Genomic DNA, 7183 nt, shown 5'->3' with positions numbered 1-7183 from the left:
AATGGTTAGAATTACTCTAATCCTCACAATCCTCCTTCCTTGGAAACCCCCTAACAGCATGATGGTCATACACCATTTTGAGGCCTGAGTGTGCTAACACCCCTTAACCATTCTTGCAGAGCAGAGACTGAATATGCTTCCAAACAAAGCTTATTGGTTTTCATTACTATTACATAAAACCTGATATCACTTTTGTGAAAAAAGATATTGATCTTACATTTATATAACAAATGTCTATATACATTGTGGGGGGTCAGCTCAATAGTGGTAGGCACAGCAGTGACACAATGGCACAGTTCACACAGGGATTTGCCTGTTTTCTTTATTTTCATCCACAAGCAAAATTTAATGCCTTTACATACAGGCAAAAACACAAAATAAATTCCTGCTCGGCTGAGCACTAACTAAACACAAGATAATCCTTTCTATACGGACGGCCTACTACCAGCCACACGACACAACCCAAAGTAAACTTAGTATCCATTTTGTCATTTTAGCAGACTTCAGCAGCAAGGGTGAAAGACAGTCTTTGTTCAACCAGACCACCACATACACATGCTCAGTGCATCATCATTCAGTGCTCATCATTCCATAAAAATCCAGACCTGACAACACCATTTACCAAAGTCCTCGGCAAACAATGTTTTGCTAAGGCAACCCATCTTTTCTGGATTTCTGATATCTCACCCAGTGTTTCCTAGTTGAGATCAACTTCCTGTAGCCTAGTACATTGTATATGAAAGAAACCTAGGCGAAATATAACGATTTTCTACTACTTTTCCAGTCACTGACTTGCAACATACATTTTTCTAGCACTTTAATTTTAGACTTCATAAATTTCCAACCACATATGTACTTTTCTAGAGATTTGGCAGAATTCTTAGCACTAGATGTGATATTGCCAGCTTAAAAGCAATGCAAAGATGGTACACTATAGTTTACACTTTAATCTTTCCCATATCTCTGTTCTGACAAATGAATTTGGATAACTATAGCTGATTTTATGCTAAATCTACATAAGAATTGTCATGGTAACATTCAACTCCCTGTGTACCCTGTCCTGTGCAGTGCAAAATTTGCGGATGCTCTTGTTTCAAAGAAAGTAAGAACAAAGCCTAGTCATGTCACTGTCTGCTAAAGGCTTTGGAATATATCTGTTTACAAACTGTTGTCACAGGTTGAATGCCAACTTCTGTCCCTTCAACTAATTTTATCTTTTGCATTCATTTGAGAAATTCGTATATATTTTGCCTGGCCTCTTCATTCTCAGAAGGCACAAAAATAGAACAGAAAGATGTATGGTATGGCAGATAGCAGCATGTAATCTGTCTTCAAATTAAAATGTAAGATATTCAATACAATATATCATCCTCTAGGCCTGAGCTTAAATGGTGAAGTCATTTACAATGATGCATTCCAATTCACCTTTTGTGTTTTATTAGAGAAAAAAAAAAAAAAAATCTTTAGCTTCTAGTACAATGACTTTCAACATGGTGGCATATTCACAGCCATTGACACTTCATATGACAAAATAACACCCACTTAAACATATGTTAAATCTTGTTCAGGTTCTTCCAGCCATTTGATGATGGAGAATGGTCAAACACTAAACTTGGCATGGGAGCATGGTACTTCAGCATTTATTGTTGTTGTATTGATTGTTCCATCAACTAAACTTTCCCTCTGACAATAACTTCTGTTTTTCCCACATGTTCTATGTCTCCTCATTCTACAAGGTCACTTCTTGTGTGGCATCTTCAGAGGTCCATTAAAATCTAATAATTAAGAATTACTTGGTTCCTGCAGGATGGGTCTTGAGAGAACAGAATAGCAAATCTCTCTGGTGAGGTTCTCTAATCACTTTGGTGGTGCAAAATGGTTGATGCTGCTCTGCCAGTAGACTAATTTTTGAAAGTTTGTGTCATCAACCAACTTTTTCCCATAGTATGTATCTTTTAAGGGCAACAAAGACAAAGGCCCAAATATCCACTCAAGGATGTACAAAGATGGTCTCCTTCAGCTAACAAAAGTGCAGTTCAGTATCTATGAATTGAATTATTGCAAAGTCACTCTCTTTACATTGTGACATCCTTCATCCATAAGAATGTATCTGGTTTCAGGTGTCTATGCTCCAGTCCTTCACTGTGCATATATTCAAGGGCCTGGGAAATCTGCACTACACATTTTTTTTTCACTAGAACTTTTTGGAATTCCAACCTGGAAAATAAAACCATTATATGAAATATTTCTATAAAACCATTTTCTTAAAAAGCCACCTTATCTAAATACTACATTGCCACCAATCTTTTCTTTAGCAAAAAATCATGACTAATTCTTGCCAACAGTCTTGGGTGAACATTGTCACTGAAATACACATTGACATGCAATCTAAAATTTAACTTTTTTTTACAGTTGTTGCTAAAACAGAAGGCAAGGAACAATCTTAACAATGGGGTCTCATTTTGGTTGCAACCAACAGTGAAATTCCCTTTCCTTTGTAAAAAGATTTCTCCTGCTTAATATTTTCTATTTATGAAAGAATCAAGAAAAGTCTTGACAGAAGAATAGACTGTGCAGAACAGGAGATCTACTCATTCCCTGCTATATGAAAGTTTAAAGTGTCATCCAGCAGCTAGTGATGGCATCATATTTGCATGAGCTTTTGTCAGCAAATGTACTTACCTCTGTCTGAAAAAGGGAATGAAGGGATTCTGCTGGGGCCAGTTACTGGGGAAAAAGTGTATTACTCTTGCAGTATCCACAAAGCTAGAATGTCGGAATAATTCCTTCATGTCCAGTAAGATATACTGCCAGTCAGTTCATGAAGGAAGGCATCCTGGTCCAGTCACTCCTTTTCCATTATCTTCATGGCAACATGTTTTCCTGTGAAAGATAAAAGCATTGAGTACACAAGTAGAACATCTAGGCCTATAGGTTATGTCTAATATATGAGCTATATTTAGTTTGCCTTTGCTGAACTTCTCTATACAAGCATTCGTCTATCATCCATTTTTTTTGTTTTCTTGCCAGGTTTAGGACACAATTATTAATTCACTAAATTAACATGACAGATTTAATTAGTAAGACCTATTTTTTGCAGGATCATTGCCAGCTGCTTCACTAGGATTCTGCTTTGGCTAAGGTGAAGAAATGATTGCTCTTCTACCCATGCCATGTAACATGACTCGGACAAAAAAATAACACACATTTGTAGTCTTCATTCTGCAAACTATATTCTCATAAACTTTTAATAATTTTAAGTGAGCCTTTCCATTTTCCTGTTTGAAAGCAATCACAACTGTTCCGTAGCTTCCACTGCCAAGGCAGTTCAGGATCTCAAAAGTTTTCTTTTGTGGTTTTATCAATCTCATCTCAACACAGACGTAGGCTTTTCTGTTTTCAATGTGGTCTTGTCTGTTTTCCTCCTTGTAGAAAGAAAATATCAGCAATGCAGTAGATATGACACCAGTCTTACTGTGCATTTATTCAAAGCATGGGATATATGCCTTGTACATTGTTTTATTAGGTCTTCTGGTATTCCTATCTGGTAAATTAAAGCATTTATTTCATATACTTGTTTTAATAAGTTCTCTTAAAATAGCCTCTTCATCTAAATACCTCATTGTTGATTCTTCAATGGTGCATAGACTCGCAGATCAACATTACTGCCACCAATCTTAGCTTTATAAAAAAAAAAAATAATAATTCCTGGCAACTGTTAGTCCTGGTGAGTATTGTCACTGAAATAAATATTAAGGACTAAACTAAAATTTTAGTTTTACTAACACAGAAGGCAGGAAACAATCTTGACAGTCATTCTGGTTAGAACAGTGAAATTTCATCACGTGATGTTTTGTCAAGATTTCAATTTGCTCCCTTTCTTTCATGAAGTGAGAGAAATCTTTAGGTTGTGCAAAATAAGTGACAAATGTTCTACCCATTTCCTGCTATATGGTTATACAGACGTTTATTGCGTTATCCAGCAGCTGGTGATGGCATCATACTCGCATGAGCTTTTGTTTCGGCAAATTTACTTACCTCTGCCTGAATAATTGAGTAAAGGGGTCCTGCTGGGGCCAGTTCAGAGAAAAGGCATAGTGTTCCACAGTATCCACAAAACTGGAATATGTTGAAATAATTCCTTCATGTCAAGTAGGATATACTGACAGTCAGTTCATGAAGGTAGGCATTCTGGTCTAGTTGTTCCTTTTCTATTATCTTCATGGCAACATGTCTTCCTGTGAAAAAAAGTGCATACAGAAGTAGAACATTTGGGCCTATAGGTGTTGTCCAATACATGAGCTATTTAGTTTGCCTTTGCTGAACTTCAGTATACAAGCTTTCATTCATATATATATATATATATATATATATATATATATATAATTATGCTGCCCTTTTTCTATTAGGTTTAAGATACATAAAATTATTTTACTTAATTTACAAGACTGAATTGGTAAGACCAGTTTTATGTGGGATCATTGCTAGCTGCTTCACTAAGGTGAAGAAATGATTGATCTGATCTTCTTGCATTGGTCTTCTACCCAAGCCCTGTAACATGACCCTAACAAAAACACAATGTAGTCCTCATTCTGAAAGATTATTTATCAAAAGGTTATGTAAATGTAGGTATTGGTGAGCTTACCCATTTTTCCTGTTGAAAACCATCACAACTGTTCCATGGCTTGCACTGCCAAGGTAGTTCAGGATCTCATTTTCTTCTCAATCTTACCACAGATGTAAGCTTCCAATTTCAATGTGGTCTTGTCTTTTTGTTTTCCTCCTTGAAAAAATAAGCAATCAGCAATACTATATATAATGTATATATAATTTATTTTCCCAGGCATGGGATATATGCACTGCATAGTTTCACTAGCTCTTCTGCAATTCCAACCTGGAAAATTATTATTTTTTTTTTTTTTTAAATTCTTGAAACGGTTCTCTAAAAATACCATCCCCATCTAAATACCTCCTTGTTGATTCCTAAACCATGCACAGGTCAACAATTCTGCCATCAATATAAATTTATATACAAGTAATATAAAATTGTAGTTATCATAACACAGAAGGCATCTTACAATTGTCAGACATTCTGGTTACAACAGTGAAATTCCATCCCCCTGTTTTGTCAAAATTTTCTTTGCTCCCTTTCATGAAGTGAGAAGGTTGTGCAAACTAACTGACAAAATGTTCTACCTATTTCCTGCTAAATGGTTATACATACATTGAAAATGGTATGCAGCAGCTGGTGATGGCATTCTACTTTCATGAGCTATTGTCAGATTTACTTCCCTTTGCCTGAATAATTGCGTGAAGGGATCTACTGGGAAAAGCCTAATACTCCAAGGTATCCACTAAAACTGGAATACATTGAAACCATTGCTTCATTTACAGTTAGAAATACTGACTGTTCATGAAGGAAAGTGTGCAGTTCTAGTCACTGCTCTTCCATGACTTCCATAGCAACATGTCCACCTGTCACAGGATAAGGGGGAGGAGAGGAACACCAGAAGGAAAACAGGAAGATAATGACAAGGGACCAGACCTCCAAGCTAGGGAGTGGGAAATGGTCACCACCTACAGAAACCCTAAATCTAGCCCTGACCCCTGTCAGTATGAATAGACCCTGAAGGTGGGAGGGACCAGAACCTAGACCCTAGGACCCCTGAAATGCCCTAGGAGTAGTGACCTGGTATTAGACTACTGGTTCCTTCCCAGATAAACTAACCAGCGTCTCCCTGAGGCCTAGTAACAACAAGCAAAGGGTAACAACCAAAATACGAAGAGAAGTAAACTTCTCCAATAGAAAATGGATGAGCAGGAACTTGGAGAACCACACACCAGCTATTCCATCTCCAAGCAGAGAATATCAACTGCATGACCTGAAGTGTAAGGCCAGGCTAAGTAGAGGAATAGTAATGATGACAAGCTGCAGCTGAGACCAGAAGTGTGGTCATTATCAACAGCAACACTGAAACAAGCGAAAGCAAAGAGACCGTCAGATAACCTCATGTGCAGCCAGTCTGTCAGATTTTCTAACCTCCCTTTCTAACGGGAGGGACTGTGACACTACCTGAGTGAGTACAGAAAGAGTTGAGCATTTAGGATTACAGGAGATGTTTAATACATGAGTCATTTAGTTTGTCTTGGCTGACATATGAAAGCTCATAGGGGAAGTTCGGAGATGGTAAACCTGCCAAAAAAAAAAAAAGCATGGCGGCTAAGACATGTAAAATTACTAATTTAAGAAATTTATAGGACAAATTGAATTAGTAAGACCTAGTAGTCTTTAACCTCAAAACTTATGCTTTCATTTTAAAAAGGAAAAAAACAGTTTGCAATAAACATAAATTTCCACGATGGCAATTTACAAATCTCCAAAAAGTGGCAGTAGAATACATACATTATTGTGGCCATTTCCTGAGGATATGTTTTGATCCATCTATTCTGTAGAGGTATACTCTGGTGTGGTTGATTGGTATCACCATATCCAAAATATGATTTAAGATGGATAATTAACTATTTAACACATCTTAACCCAATGTGTTTTGCCTTGTGACTTCTTCAGGGGTACTACAGAGAGAAGCTACATTCTATACAAGCAAATATATCTATATCATCTATATATTCAACTTATTTGTGATTAGCTTATAAACTAAGATTATTACTGCCACGTATTCTAACACTGGTCAACCAACATCTTCTTGCCAAACAGATTAGTCCTTTTGTTTTATGTTTAATGCACAGATTCCAAATATGATATTGGTTTTGCTAGATTAGCTCTAGTTTTTGAAAAAAATAACCTCATAGAAAACTAATGAAACATGATAATTAAGCAAAATTAAACTAGATATGCCTAGGTATACAAAATTAAATTTTGAAATACTTAATGTCAATATATTAATTCAGTATAATTACAGAACTAATCACAAAGGTTATTAAAACTTTGTTCAGGACCATCACATTGAAGGTTCCAGCAGTAATCTGCCATCATGTGTCTATACCATCTGCCCTGATACCTTTCTTCCATCACCTTTATAACTTGATGGAACCTCTCCCCTTGTTCCTCACTGAAATCGCCAGGTTTTCAAATTCTTTGCAAATGGCTATGGAGATGGTGTACCTTTATGCTCATAGGAGCACCCTAAGGTTTAATTTAAGAGCAAGTTTTGTACCAGTTCTT

At 36.5% G+C, this 7183-nt stretch overlaps 1 long non-coding RNA gene across 1 annotated transcript; it reads right to left on the bottom strand.

Annotated features, from left to right (window-relative positions):
- Window positions 1-1343: 1343 nt before the first annotated feature.
- On the bottom strand, window positions 1344-3722 carry LOC140329981 (uncharacterized). Its single transcript, XR_011920542.1, has 3 exons — window positions 3619-3722; window positions 2683-2883; window positions 1344-2217 (listed from the first exon to the last, which is right to left on the bottom strand). It is a non-coding gene; the product is annotated as an uncharacterized lncRNA (long non-coding RNA).
- Window positions 3723-7183: the final 3461 nt, after the last annotated feature.

Source organism: Pyxicephalus adspersus, chromosome 4 (genome assembly GCF_032062135.1).
Source record: "Pyxicephalus adspersus chromosome 4, UCB_Pads_2.0, whole genome shotgun sequence".
NCBI classification, from domain to species: Eukaryota; Metazoa; Chordata; class Amphibia; order Anura; family Pyxicephalidae; genus Pyxicephalus; species Pyxicephalus adspersus.
Note: the sequence above shows the minus strand (reverse complement) of the source record. Positions and strands in the feature narration are given on the sequence as shown.